This window comes from Balaenoptera ricei, chromosome 3 (assembly GCF_028023285.1).
Source record: "Balaenoptera ricei isolate mBalRic1 chromosome 3, mBalRic1.hap2, whole genome shotgun sequence".
NCBI classification, from domain to species: Eukaryota; Metazoa; Chordata; class Mammalia; order Artiodactyla; family Balaenopteridae; genus Balaenoptera; species Balaenoptera ricei.
Genome location: NC_082641.1, coordinates 33062352 through 33077809, shown reverse-complemented (window position 1 = coordinate 33077809; position 15458 = coordinate 33062352). Strand labels below are relative to the sequence as shown.

Genomic DNA, 15458 nt, shown 5'->3' with positions numbered 1-15458 from the left:
CAAAAACAGCAGATTACACGTTCTTCTCAAGTGCGCACGGAACATTCTCCAAGATAGATCACATCTTGGGTCACAAATCAAGCCTCAGTAAATTTAAGAAAATTGAAATCATATCAAGCATCTTTTCTGACCACAACGCTATGAGATTAGAAATGAATTACAGGGAAAAAAACGTAAAAAGGACAAACACATGGAGGCTAAACAATACGTTACTAAATAACCAAGAGATCACTGAAGAAATCAAAGAGGAAATCAAAAAATACCTAGAGACAAATGACAATGAAAACACGACGACCCAAAACCTATGGGATGCAGCAAAAGCAGTTCTAAGAGGGAAGTTTATAGCTATACAAGCCTACCTAAAGAAACAAGAAAAAGCTCAAGTAAACAATCTAACCTTACACTTAAAGAAACTAGAGAAAGAAGAACAAACAAAACCCAAAGTTAGCAGAAGGAAAGAAATCATAAAGATCAGAGCAGAAATAAATGAAATAGAAACAAAGAAAACAATAGCAAAGATCAATAAAACTAAAAGTTGGTCCTTTGAGAAGATAAACAAAATTGATAAGCCATTAGCCAGACTCATCAAGAAAAAGAGGGAGAGGACTCAAATCAATAAAATCAGAAATGAAAAAGGAGAAGTTACAACAGACACTGCAGAAATACAAAACATCCTAAGAGACTACTACAAGCAACTTTATGCCAATAAAATGGACAACCTGGAAGAAATGGACAAATTCTTAGAAAGGTATAACCTTCCAAGACTGAACCAGGAAGAAATAGAAAATATGAACAGACCAATCACAAGTAATGAAATTGAAACTGTGATTAAAAATCTTCCAACAAACAAAAGTCCAGGACCAGATGGCTTCACAGGTGAATTCTATCAAACATTTAGAGAAGAGCTAACACCCATCCTTCTCAAACTCTTCCAAAAAATTGCAGAGGAAGGAACACTCCCAAACTCATTCTATGAGGCCACCATCACCCTGATACCAAAACCAGACAAAGACACTACAAAAAAAGAAAATTACAGACCAATATCACTGATGAATATAGATGCAAAAATCCTCAACAAAATACTAGCAAACAGAATCCAACAACACATTAAAAGGATCATACACCACGATCAAGTGGGATTTATCCCAGGGATGCAAGGATTCTTCAATATACGCAAATCAATCAATGTGATACACCATATTAACAAATTGAAGAATAAAAACCATATGATCATCTCAATAGATGCAGAAAAAGCTTTTGACAAAATTCAACACCCATTTCTGATAAAAACTCTCCAGAAAGTGGGCATAGAGGGAACCTACCTCAACATAATAAAGGCCATATATGACAAACCCACAGCAAACATCATTCTCAATGGTGAAAAACTGAAAGCATTTCCTCTAAGATCAGGAACGAGACAAGGATGTCCACTCTCACCACTATTATTCAACATAGTTCTGGAAGTCCTAGCCACGGCAATCAGAGAAGAAAAAGAAATAAAAGGAATACAAATTGGAAAAGAAGAAGTAAAACTGTCACTGTTTGCGGATGACATGATACTATACATAGAGAATCCTAAAACTGCCACCAGAAAACTGCTAGAGCTAATTAATGAATATGGTAAAGTTGCAGGATACAAAATTAATGCACAGAAATCTCTTGCATTCCTATACACTAATGATGAAAAATCTGAAAGAGAAATTATGGAAACACTCCCATTTACCATTGCAACAAAAAGAATAAAATACCTAGGAATAAACCTACCTAGGGAGACAAAAGACCTGTATGCAGAAAACTATAAGACACTGATGAAAGAAATTAAAGATGATACCAACAGATGGAGAGATATACCATGTTCTTGGATTGGAAGAATCAACATTGTGAAAATGAGTATACTACCCAAAGCAATCTACAGATTCAATGCAATCCCTATCAAATTACCAATGGCATTTTTTACGGAGCTAGAACAAATCATCTTAAAATTTGTATGGAGACAAAAAAGACCCCGAATAGGCAAAGCAGTCTTGAGGCAAAAAAATGGAGCTGGAGGAATCAGACTCCCTGACTTCAGACTATACTACAAAGCTACAGTAATCAAGACAATATGGTACTGGCACAAAAACAGAAACATAGATCAATGGAACAAGATAGAAAGCCCAGAGATTAACCCACGCACCTATGGTCAACTAATCTATGACAAAGGAGGCAAAGATATACAATGGAGAAAAGACAGTCTCTTCAATAAGTGGTGCTGGGAAAACTGGACAGCTACATGTAAAAGAATGAAATTAGAATACTCCCTAACACCATACACAAAAATAAACTCAAAATGGATTAGAGACCTAAATATAAGACTGGACACTATAAAACTCTTAGAGGAAAACATAGGAAGAACACTCTTTGACATAAATCACAGCAAGATCTTTTTTGATCCACCTCCTAGAGTAATGGAAATAAAAACAAAAATAAACAAATGGGACCTAATGAAACTTCAAAGCTTTTGCACAGCAAAGGAAACCATAAACAAGATGAAAAGACAACCCTCAGAATGGGAGAAAATATTTGCAAATGAATCAACGGACAAAGGATTAATCTCCAAAATATATAAACAGCTCATTCACCTCAATATCAAAGAAACAAACACCCCAATCCAAAAATGGGCAGAAGACCTAAATAGACATTTCTCCAAAGAAGACATACAGATGGCCACGAAGCACATGAAAAGATGCTCAACATCACTAATTATTAGAGAAATGCAAATCAAAACTACAATGAGGTATCACCTCACTCCTGTTAGAATGGGCATCATCAGAAAATCTACAAACAACAAATGCTGGAGAGAGTGTGGTGAAAAGGGAACCCTCTTGCACTGTTGGTGGGAATGTAAATTGATACAGCCACTATGGAGAACAATATGGAGGTTCCTTAAAAAACTAAAAATAGAATTACCATATGACCCAGCAATCCCACTACTGGGCATATACCCAGAGAAAACCGTAATTCAAAAAGACACATGCACCCGAATGTTCATTGCAGCACTATTTACAATAGCCAGGTCATGGAAGCAACCTAAATGCCCATCAACAGACGAATGGATAAAGAAGTTGTGGTACATATATACAATGGAATATTACTCAGCCATAAAAAGGAACGAAATTGAGTCATTTGTTGAGACGTGGATGGATCTAGAGACTGTCATACAGAGTGAAGTAAGTCAGAAAGAGAAAAACAAATATCGTATATTAATGCATGTATGCGGAACCTAGAAAAATGGTACAGATGAGCCAGTTTGCAGGGCAGAAGTTGAGACACAGATGTAGAGAATGGACATATGGACACCAAGGGGGGAAAACTGCAGTGGGGTGGGGATGGTGGTGTGCTGAATTGGGCGATTGGGATTGACATGTATACACTGATGTGTATAAAACTGATGCCTAATAAGAACCTGCAGTATAAAAAAACAAACAAAACAACTAATACTAAACTTTCATTGGGTTATTTGTATGGAAACATGTTAATATAAATGTTTCAGACATTACATGAAATTTCAAAAAAAAAAAAAAAACAGTTCATATGAGGATTTTCTAAACCTTGAGTTCTAGTACTTCCTTTACTCCTATATGAGTTTTAGTATACTTTTAAAACAATTTTAGCATTTGAAGAAAAGAAATTCAGTTATTGTCTTCTGCCCAAATATGCTCTATCTCAGAACAAGAAAGGCACCTTGTAAGCTATCAGTATCTGACAAAAAACTTTTCCTATATACTGACTTTTTTCCTTTTAATATAATACTTAACATTCTTTTAAAAGGAAAGGTTCAGAAGTCAGCAATCTTCAGTCAAATTACTGCCTGATTTGATTTCATGTTATTTTATGAATTGAAAATAAATAAAAACATTTATAAAAACAACTTACATTTCATGATTATGTCTAATTATGAAAATAATGATATAAACAAATGGATAGCTAACAAAGTTATTGGGCAAGTGAAGTTTTAAGAATTAAAAAAGTATTCAGAGACATTGAATGTTACAGTTAGATCTGAGATAGGGAAGTTTAAGGTAGTGATCAAAGGCTTTCTTTACTTATTTTCCTCTAATTGATCATATTTGTTTTGATCTCTACCTCTTCACCTTCTTTTTAATTTCTGCCTTGATTATTTACAAAAACATGAACGTTTCAGTATTACTTTTCTTTCCATGTTGATAGACTATTCTAAGCTGGCCAACATTTTCTTGGCAGCTTGCTTTCAAAGCAAAGGTTTTTTTTTTTTTACTTATATAGTTACAGTACTTTGTTTTCAACTAAATTGGTTTTCAAAATTTCCCATCCTCTATGGGTTCACATCCACTATGGGTTTATAAATTCTTTGAAGATAAGAATAGATGGCTTTGAATCAGGCAAGAAAAAAATTCTGTAAAACAGGATTTTCTAAGCCTGTGACCCAGGGGTTTCAAATCCTTACCTTTGAAAGCTACTGAGGATCTTCTGAAAAATTTTATGATTTGACATAAATGGCAATACTACTTATATGCCTATATTGTAAATGATATTCTATACTAGATCAAATGTCAATCGTAATAGAGTATGATTATCCCAGTCTCAGTACACAGAGAGACATAAACGTACCCTCGGAGGTTTAATGAGAGCCTGTCCCATGTAGAACACAACGGTTCTAGGTTCTAAGATAATTCTTAAGTAGAACACCAACTATGTGCTGGGTAGGTACACATATCATTTCTAATTCTCATAACCATCCTGCATGTTAGGAAACAGTAGTCCCATTTTAACAGGCAGGGAATATAAAACCCAAAGAAGCAAATTACATTACCCAGTGTCCTACAGCTAGTACTAGTTGGGATTGGTAGTCAAACCCAGATCTGAATGACTCCAGCACAAGTATTGTTTCTACCAAACCATTCTACTTCCCATGTTGAAAACTTGCTTCTGGTGTTGTTTAGGAATCAAGAAAGTGAAAGTAATGTTTGTTTGTTTGGTACCTAACAGGCTGGATAAAGAGTTGTTAAACTTCCTGATTCTTAACCCATTCTAAGATATCTTAACAGAACCAAGATTATGCATAGTTGGTTTGGGGAAAAGGTTTTGGTTTTTACAGTTAAGGTGGGCAGACTGCCATACATCAATGATGCAGCCAGATCAAGTAATAGTTAAGAACAGGAATGTTTATTAAGAGCTGCAATGTTCAGGTGCTTCTGCAAGGTGGGTGTATATGACCATTTCACAGATGAGAAAATGAAGACTTGGAGAAGTCAAGCAACTTACTTAAGGCCCCAAATTGAGTAATAAACAATTAAATAAAGGTTAACATAAGAGTGGTGAAGTCTGATTTCTAACCCAAGCCTCTCTACCTCAGAACTTTTCATTCTTCCCTCTGCCATGAAGCCACCCAAGCACAATAAAAGCATAGAAGTGGCAAATATAGACTTGTGTTCCAAGAAGTGTGGCTGTGAAGGGAAGGAGAAAATGCAGCTAGTAACTAGAGTGGGGGACAAAGAAGAAAGGATATTGTTGTGTTTCTTTAGAGTAGAGGAGATCAAACCATGTTTAAGATGGGAAGTGCATCGTAAAGGATGAAACACACAGTCCAGAGCACATAGTAATTTCATAATAAATGTTTCTTACCTGATGCAAGTGAAGGAGTTGGTAATTAATGAAGCAGAGTCTATAAGGAAGCGGGCACTGATACGAACCAAGAATGGCAGCTAGTATTGGTAAGACTGATGTTTTTCCAGAGAATCAGTGGTAAAGGAAATGGGGGAAGCAAGATGTAAGGAGACTTTAAGTTAGAATGAAGGGTAAGTGGGGATGGTCAGGTAGAGTGTTCTCCATGCTGTTAGTAAAATAAGAGGTAAGAAAATCTGTGGTGAATGAGGAAGGCATGAGTAGGGTCCGGTAATGTGGGGAACTTTGAAACCACTATTATGGTAAACGTGATAAGATCTCAGTGAGACTTGGTCCTGAAAAAGCCCATGTTTAGTTAGGTGTAAATGACTGCGCATGGGCAGGCAACTGCTAGGGGTTCCATCAAGTGTGCACTTAGATTGTTCTTAGTGCAGAATTCACCAGTCCAGACTCTGGAAATGCCATACAATTGCTAGAGCTTTTCATCCTGTTTGGATGGGCAATAGCCATACGCTTATCCAGGCCTAGAGAAAATAAAAGTCTATATTCCATGTTGCCAGTTCAATGGCTAAATCTTGGGGCAGGCACATAATAATTCCTAAATAAATAAATGACCTTATATAAATGATTTTAAAATATTTCAAATCAGGATAAACTTAGTAATGATTTTACTTGTGGCACCCCCTCATCATTGTGTGATCATCTTTTATGTTTATATAATGCTTCAGACTTTTCAAGATGCTTTCATACATATCAGCTCACCTAATCCTTAAACCTATGTGAAGTAGTTGGGGTCATATAACTCCCTTTTGACAGTTGGAAAAACTAAATCACGTGGAAGTTAAATGATTTGCCAACGACAAAGAGCTCTTTGGTGACAGAGCTGGTGGTAAAATCAAAGTTTTCTAACTTCTGGCTCACTTCTAAGACAACCCAACAAAACCATAATTAGAAATTAGGTCTAGAGTCAGGGTTTTATGGCAATTGGGTGATAGTGTCTTTGGTTTTGTAGAGGAATCCATGGATTAAAAAGGAAATCCAGAACCACAACTCAAGATGCTCCTTAGACGCCTTGGGACATGAAGGTTACAAGCACCTTCTTAATCAAAAGTCATAAATGTCAGAATCTGTGGGGTAGATTTCCCGAGTCCTCATAGATATTTGTGTTACAAGATTATTTTTACAATATCAGGAACCAGTATTTAGTTGTCAAAAAAATCTAAAGTGCAAAGTTTGTGAAATAATACAATTTCTATTTTCTATAACTTGAGTACATTACCACCATCACCATTTCTTCATTAATCACCCCCTCCCCTTCTCTGCATCTCTTCTTTCCTTCCCTCTCAACTCTGTTTTTCCGTTTATAGTTTTTTTTCTTTTCTCACATTTATTTAATTAATTAATTTATTTTATTTTTTGGCTGCGTTGGGTCTTCATTGCTGCACACGGGCTTTCTCTAGTTGCAGCAAGCAGGGGCTACTCTTCGTTGCGGTGCAAGGGCTTCTCATTGCGGTGGCTTCTCTTGTTGAGCACAGGCTCTAGGCGCACAGGCTTCAGAAGTTGTGGCACCCAGCCTTCAGTAGCTGCAGCACGTGGGCTCAGTAGTTGTGGCTCATGGGCTCTAGAGCGCAAGCTCAGTGGTTGTGGTGCACAGGCCCAGCCGCTCCGCGGCAAGTGGGATCCTCCCGGACCAGGGCCTGAACCTGTGTCCCCTGCATTGCCAGGTGATTCCCAACCACTGCGCCACTAGGGAAGCCCCCCATTTATAGCTTTAAATCCTGACATAATGTCACCACTTTGGGTAGTTTGAGTTTCAGTGAACCTGGAGCCACCCTTCAGGGCAAGGCCAGATAACCCCTAGGCACCGCTGACTCATGGAAGCCTCTCCCAGTAGTTTGCTCCTGGTAAAATGGCCCTTGTGTTCCACCCATCCAGGCTGGCCTGAGCCAGGGCACATGACTTGCGCAAGACCTCTTCTGAGCTTCCAAAATTAAAGAGAATGAAGTTTGAATCAGAGGTTGTTAACTTCCCAGATTCTTGAGAGTTGTTTTCATGCTCTAGAAGGTTTTGCAAGTTCTCTCCCCTTCATTCCCAACTCTCCCCATTTTTTCTGTAACCAGTATGAACTGTTCTCTACTATAAGTACAGTCAGTTCTATTAGTCACATTTTTTAAATTATGGCTAAGAATTTTATTATCAAAATTACATCTCTTGTGGAAATTCAAGTGTTACAGCAAGGTGTAAGTCAAGCTTCCATTCGGCTTTTTAGCAAAATGCTCAGTATCTCCTTTTTGAAGCCTTGGGCTCCAGTTAAAAGGCCCAGGAACACAGTTCCTGAATCTGACTTGGGATGAGAGTGGGCAGTAGGTTGCATATTCACCTGATTAGCTCACTGCCACTGAGCTGTCCTATACTGTCCAAGAGACTAGCTCTGCCTACTGCTATGAGGCATATCCTTACACAATCCTGTCATTCTTTGGGGAAGAAATTCCAAATGGTCTTTTCAATTCTTGTAAAGCCACAGACTACCTAGGTGATATCCCCTGAGACTTGGGGGATAAGACATATATATATATATATATATATATATATATATATATATATATACACACACATACATATAGATAGATGGATAGATAGATAGATGGATGGATAGATGGATGGATGCATGGATAGATAGAGAGAGAGATAAATAGATAGATCAGAATTTTGTGTGTTAGGTCTCAAATTTTACATTTCTAATTCTTGATGCCAACCAAACTCTAAACTTGTTGTTCTTTCCCTTTATTTTATTTATTTCATATCTTTTAAATCCTTTCATGATTTTATTTCAAACTCCTCAATTCCAATTCATGAGACTTTTTTTTTCCTGTCAGCCCACATCAGTCATCCATCTTTGGGTGCCCATTTTCCACTAACTCCTGAATATCAACTTTCCTGCTATCTGGTTTCCAAGATCAAATTCTGAAACATATATCCAAAACACCAATATATTTGAATTCCTTTACAGATTACTTTATAGTCTCCAGAGCTAGTACTGCCCTAATGAAACTGAAAACAGTTGTCAAAACTGCACTAAGAGGAAAAGTACCAATTAGAAAAGCCGGACTTACAAAAATGTGTTAATATGTCCATTTGAACTTATCACTAATTTCCATTTCATCACTTTGAGGGCATGAGCAGAACATAGCAGAAAGGGCACAGACATCATAAGAAATCAACTAAGGTTCAAATTCTGGCTGAGTTTGAATTCCACCTCTATTGCTTACTGACTCTCTGAACTTGGGTAGTTTTCTTAATTATCAAATGGAAACTAGATAATAATATATACCCAAAGGAATGTTATGAAAGTTAAATAAAATTTCATATGCAAAATGCCTAAAACGGTTCCTAGCAAAAAAGTGATTTATTAATGTTATCATTAATCTCAGAAATTTCCTATAGATTTATTGTTTTTGTTTCTTCTTTACTTGCTTTATTATAATTCAATATCCACCCTTTTCTTTCCACCACATGAGACTAGATTTTTGCTTTTGAGAATTCCAATATTACTAATTATATTTTGGTATATTTTATAAAGTCCACATTAAGATTTTAGAGCCATATTATAGTAAGGTAAGTCTACCTGTTTTTTTCCTCCTGAAATACTAAGATGCTTTTCCTTAGAATTATTTTGTATACATGCAAATATATTCTCTGCAGTATTTGAAAGTGACCATAAATTTTGCAAAGCAAAACATTCCACTGCTAAATACTAGTGTAACATAGGAAGACTTTAACATGTGTTCTCCCAAGCTTAATGAGGAATAAGACACTTACACAGTTTAGTGTCTCATTAAGCCTGTCAAATTATCTCTAACAATTTTCCAAAAGTAAAAAAAAAAATCCAACCAATCCCTCTCCATCTCCCAGCCTTGCTTTCCTCTGGTTTTGCTGTACCCTCAGGCAAGCCCCCTGGTGGTGGTGGTGAGATGACTGCAGAATTCCCAGAGGACCCCCTTGGAGTTCCAAGTCCAGTGGAAAAACAGTGACACCCCTTTCTGGGCAGTTCAAATTATTCTAACCAGGGGAGGGAGAGTAGATGCTGGGCAGGCAGAAGAGCAGGGACGCATCCCAGCTCCCATCAGAAAGCCACACCGTAAGGCTTGTGGGGCTTTCGGGATCTTAGTTGCCCCACCAGGGATCAAACCCGGGCCCCTGGCAATGAGAGCACCAAGTCCTAACCACTGGACCACCAGGGAATTCCCAAGAATTTACTAATTGAACTAGAGAAAAAGTAGTAAGTCCTATATATCAAAAAAAAAAAAAAATTAACTTTATAACAAAAATGAACTAGACAAAATATTTTTAACATAAATGTAATCAGTTAGAAATTTGTATTTTTCAGATTTATAAGGGAACTAATTCTCCCTACCTCAACCCAAAAAAATAGGTGCCAAAAGAGAAAATGAGCTATTCCTGTGAGATTTGTGCCTTGCAAGAAGTGTCGCAAGTCAGGGGTGCAGGGACTGAGCAATTTTTAAAACTCCAAAAGGACTGTGAGAGAAAGGAGAGAGGGTAGTATTTTTAATAATCACCATAAGTGAAAAATTTTGGAGAGAGGCAGAAATATCTAAAAGGAATTCGGAAGCTTTTTGTACAATCTATAAATAGTAGAAAAGTGGTTGCCAGGGGCTGGGATGGGGAAAAAAAGGAAGAAGTGGTTGGTCAAAGGGTAGAAACTTTCAGTTATAAGATGTGTAAAGTCTGAGGATCTAAAATAAAACATGGTGACTATAGTAGATAATACTGTATTGCATAACTGAAATTTGCTAAAATAATAGAACTTAAATGTTCTCAACACCACCCCCAAAAAAGGTCAATATGTGAGGTGATGGATGTTAATTAACTGGATGGGGGGAAACCTTTCACAATATATATGTATATCAAATCATCACATATACACTTTAAATATCTTACAATTTTATTTGTCAATTATATGTACAAACTGGGGGTGGGGGAGAGGTAGGGAAAGAAATAGAATATTTAAAAAACCATGTCGAGTATATGAGGGGAGGAACCAAGATGGCAAGGTAGAAGGACGTGCTCTCACTCCCTCTTGCAAGAACACCAGAATCACAACTAGCTGCTGGACAATCATTGACAGGAAGACACTGCAACTCACCAAAAAAGATACCTCACATCCAAAGACAAAGGAGTAGCCACAATGAGACGGTAGGAGGGGCGCAATCACAGTCAAATCAAATCCCATAACTGCTGGTGGGTGACTCACAGACTGGAGAACACTTATACCACAGAAGTCCACCCACTGGAGTGAAGGTTCTGAGCCCCTCGTCAGGCTTCCCAACCTGGGGTTCTGGCAATGGGAGGAGGAATTCCTAGAGAATCACACTTTGAAGCCTACTGGGAACTGATCTCAGGACTTCGACAGGATTGGGGTAACAGAGACTCCACTCTTGGAGGGCACACACAAAGTAGTGTGCGCATTGGGACCCAGGGGAAAGAGCAGTGACCCCAGGGGAGACTGAACCAGACCTACCTGCTAGTGTTGGACGGTCTCCTGCAGAGGTGCGGGGTGGCTGTGGCTCACCGTGGGGACAAGGACACTAGCAGCAGAAGTTCTGGGAAGTACTCCTTGGCATGAGCCCTCCCAGAGGGTGTCATTAGCCCCACCAAAGAGCCCAGGTAGGCTCCAGTGTTGGGTTGCCTCAGGCCAAACAACCAACAGGGAGGGAACCCAGCCTCACACATCAATAGTCAAGTGGATTAAAGTTTTACTGAGCTCTGCCCACCAGAGCAACAGTCAGCTCTACCCACCACCAGTCCCTCCCATCAGGAAACTTACACAAGCCTCTTAGATAGCCTCATCCACCAGAGGGCAGACAGCAGAAGCAAGAAGAACTACAATCCTGCAGCCTGTGGAACAAAAACCACATTCAGAGAAAGAGAGACAAGATGAAAAGGCAGAGGGCTATGTACCAGATGAAGGAACAAGATAAAACCCCAGAAAAACAACTAAATGAAGTGGAGATAGGCAACCTTCCAGAAAAAGAATTCAGAATAATGATAGTGAAGATGATCCAGGACCTCGGAAAAAGAATGGAGGCAAAGATCGAGAAGATACAAGAAATGTTTAACAAAGACCTAGAAGAATGAAAGAACAAACAAACACAGATGAACAATACAATAACTGAAATTGAAACTGCACTAGAAGGAATCAGTAGCAGAATAACTGAGGCAGAAGAACAGGTAAGTGACCTGGAAGACAGAATGGTGGAATTCACTGCTGTGGAACAGAATAAAGAAAAAAGAATGAGAAGAAATGAAGACAGCCTAAGAGACCTCCGGGACAACATTAAACGCAACAACATTCGCATTATAGGGGTCCCAGAAGGAGAAGAGAGAGAGAAAGGACCAGAGAAAATATTTGAAGAGATTATAGTCGAAAACTTCCCTAACATGGGAAAGGAAATAGCCACCCAAGTCCAGGAAGCGCAGTGAGTCCCATACAGAATGAACCCAAAGAGAAACACGCCAAGACACGTAGTAATCAAACTGGCAAAAATTAAAGACAAAGAAAAATTATTGAAAGCAGCAAGGGAAAAACGACAAATAACGTACAAGGGAACTCCCATAAGGTTAACAGCTGATTTCTCAGCAGAAACTCTACAAGCCAGAAGGGAGTGGCATGATATACTTAAAGTGATGAAAGGGAAGAACTTACAACCAAGATTACTCTACCCAGCAAGGACCTCATTCAGATTCGATGGAGAAATCAAAAGCTTTACAGACAAGCAAAAGCTAAGAGAATTCAGCACTGCCAAACCAGCTCTACAACAAATGCTAAAGGAACTTCTCTAAGTGGGAAACACAAGAGAAGGAAAGGATCTACAAAACAAACCCAAAACAATTAAGAAAATGGTCATAGGAATATACATATCGATAATTACCTTAAACGTGAATGGATTAAATGCTCCATCCAAAAGACACAGGTTTGCTGAATGGATACAAAAACAATACCCATATATATGCTGTCTACAAGAGACCCACTTCAGACCTAGGGACACATACAGACTGAAAGTGAGGGGATGGAAAAAGATATTCCACGCAAATGGAAATCAAAAGAAAGCTGGAATAGCTATACTCATTTCAGATAAAATAGACTTCAAAATAAAAAATGTTACAAGAGACAAGGAAGGACACTACATAATGATCAAGGGATCAACACAAGAAGAAGATATAACAATTATAAATATATATGCACCCAACATAGGAGCACCTGAATATATAAGGCAACTGCTAATAGCTATAAAAGAGGAAATCAGGAGTAACACAATAATAGTGGGGGACTTCAACACCTCACTTACACCAATGGACAGATCATCCAAATGAAAATAAATAAGGAAACAGAAGCTTTAAATGACACAATAGACCAGATAGATTTAATTGATATTTATAGGACATTCCATCCAAAAACAGCAGATTATACTTTCTTCTCAAGTGCGCACAGAACATTCTCCAGGATAGATCACATCTTGGGTCACAAATCAAGCCTCAGAAAATTTAAGAAAATTGAAATCATATCAAGCATCTTTTCTGACCACAATGTTATGAGATTAGAAATGAATTACAGGGGAAAGAAACGTAAAAAAACACAAGCACATGGAGGCTAAACAATACTTTACTAAATAACCAAGAGATCACTGAAGAAATCAAAGAGGAAATCACAAAATACCTAGAGACAAATGACAATGAAAACACGACTATCCAAAACCTATGGGATGCAGCAAAAGCAGTTCTAAGAGGGAAGTTTATAGCTATACAAGCCTACCTCAAGAAACAAGAAAAATCTCAAGTAAAAAATCTAACCTTACACCTAAAGGAACTAGAGAAAGAAGAACAAACAAAACCCAAAGTTAGCAGAAGGAAAGAAATCATAAAGATCAGAGCAGAAATAAATGAAATAGAAACAAAGAAAACAATAACAAAGATCAAAAAAACTAAAAGGTGGTTCTTTGAGAAGATAAACAAAATTGATAAACCATTAGCCAGACTCATCAAGAAAAAGAGGGAGAGGACTCAGATCAATAAAATTAGAAATGAAAAAGGAGAAGTTACAACAGACACCACAGAAATACAAAGCATCGTAAGAGACTACTACAAGCAACTCTATGCCAATAAAATGGACAACCTGGAAGAAATGGACAAATTCTTAGAAAGGTATAACCTTCCAAGACTGAACCAGGAAGAAACAGAAAATATGAACAGACCAATTACAAGTAATGAAATTGAAACTGTGATTAAAAATCTTCCAACAGGGCAGAAGACCTAAATAGACATTTCTCCAAAGAGGACATACAGATGGCCAAGAAGCACATGAAAAGCTGCTCAACATCACTAATTATTAGAGAAATGCAAATCAAAACTACAGTGAGGTATCACCTCACACCAGTTAGAATGGGCATCATCAGAAAATCTACAAACAACAAATGCTGGAGAGGGTGTGGAGAAAAGGGAACCCTCTTGCACTGTTGGTGGGAACATAAATTGATACAGCCACTATGGAGAACAATATGGAGGTTCCTCAAAAAACTAAAAGTAGAGCTACCATATGACCCAGCAATCCCACTCCTGGGCATACACCTGGAGAAAACCATAAATCAAAAAGATACATGCACCCCAATGTTCATTGCAGCACTATTTACAATAGCCAGGACATGGAAGCAACCTAAATGTCCGTCAACAGAGGAGTGGATAAAGAAGATGTGATTCATATATATAATGGAATATTACTCAGCCATAAAAAGGAATGAAATAGTGGCATTTGCAGAGACGTGAATAGACCTAGAGACTCTTATACAGAGTGAAATAAGTCAGAAAGAGAAAAACAAGTATCGTATATTAATGCATGTATGTGGAACCTAGAAAAATGTTACAGATGAATGGGTTTGCAGGGCAGATTTGAGACACAGATGTAGAGAACAAACGTATGGACACCAAGGGGGGAAAACCACAGTGGGGTTGGGATGGTGGTGTGCTGAATTGAGTGATTGGGATTGACATGTATACACTGATGTGTATAAAATTGATGACTAATAAGAACCTGCAGTATAAGAAAACAAACAAACAAACAAAAAACAACTAATACTAAACTTTCTTTGGGTTATTTGTATGGAAATATGTTAATATAAATGTTTCAGACATTACATGAAATTTCTAAAAATCTTATATATTCTGGTATAATGTTATAAGTTATATTTCTAGTTATTACTTTAAAATGTACATCTCAGAAATAACTAAATTTCTTTGCCATTTCCATTATTATGAACTTTCGTCAAATCTTTAACCGTGGTCATTTTTAAGTCTTTTGTCATTTACAGACAGTTCTGGGTGTACTCTGATGGTTTTGCCAAAATGTTCCTATAAAAGGGTTTCATCTTCAAGGAATTCATGGAAAAGGCTCTGACAGGTACAGGTTTCTGGTAACTGACTATACTGCTGAACTGAATGAATAAGCATTTTCAGAACTCTAATGGAAAACTGATGAATTCATAAAAGTGCTAACAAAAGTTCAAGATGAAAAAAAAATTAATTACATGGGACTGAGTGAACTGATGAGGATGATTATAATTTTTGTGACTTTCTGTTTGAATAAAAAAAAAATCCCACAAGTACTCAGAGGCAAAAAATATACAAATCAATTTTCACTGCAAAGTAAAAGAGCGGTTACAGTGGAGGATTACTGGACTGAATGTCAATACTATGACATAGTATGAGTGTGTTTCGTGTTTGGTAATTGCAATCATTGTTGCTTT

At 37.5% G+C, this 15458-nt stretch overlaps 1 protein-coding gene across 1 annotated transcript in view; it reads left to right on the top strand.

Moving 5' to 3' along the window:
* The window catches only part of FYB1 (FYN binding protein 1), a 169973-nt gene that overhangs the window by 106249 nt on the left and 48266 nt on the right, over positions 1–15458 (top strand). The window lies entirely within an intron of this gene.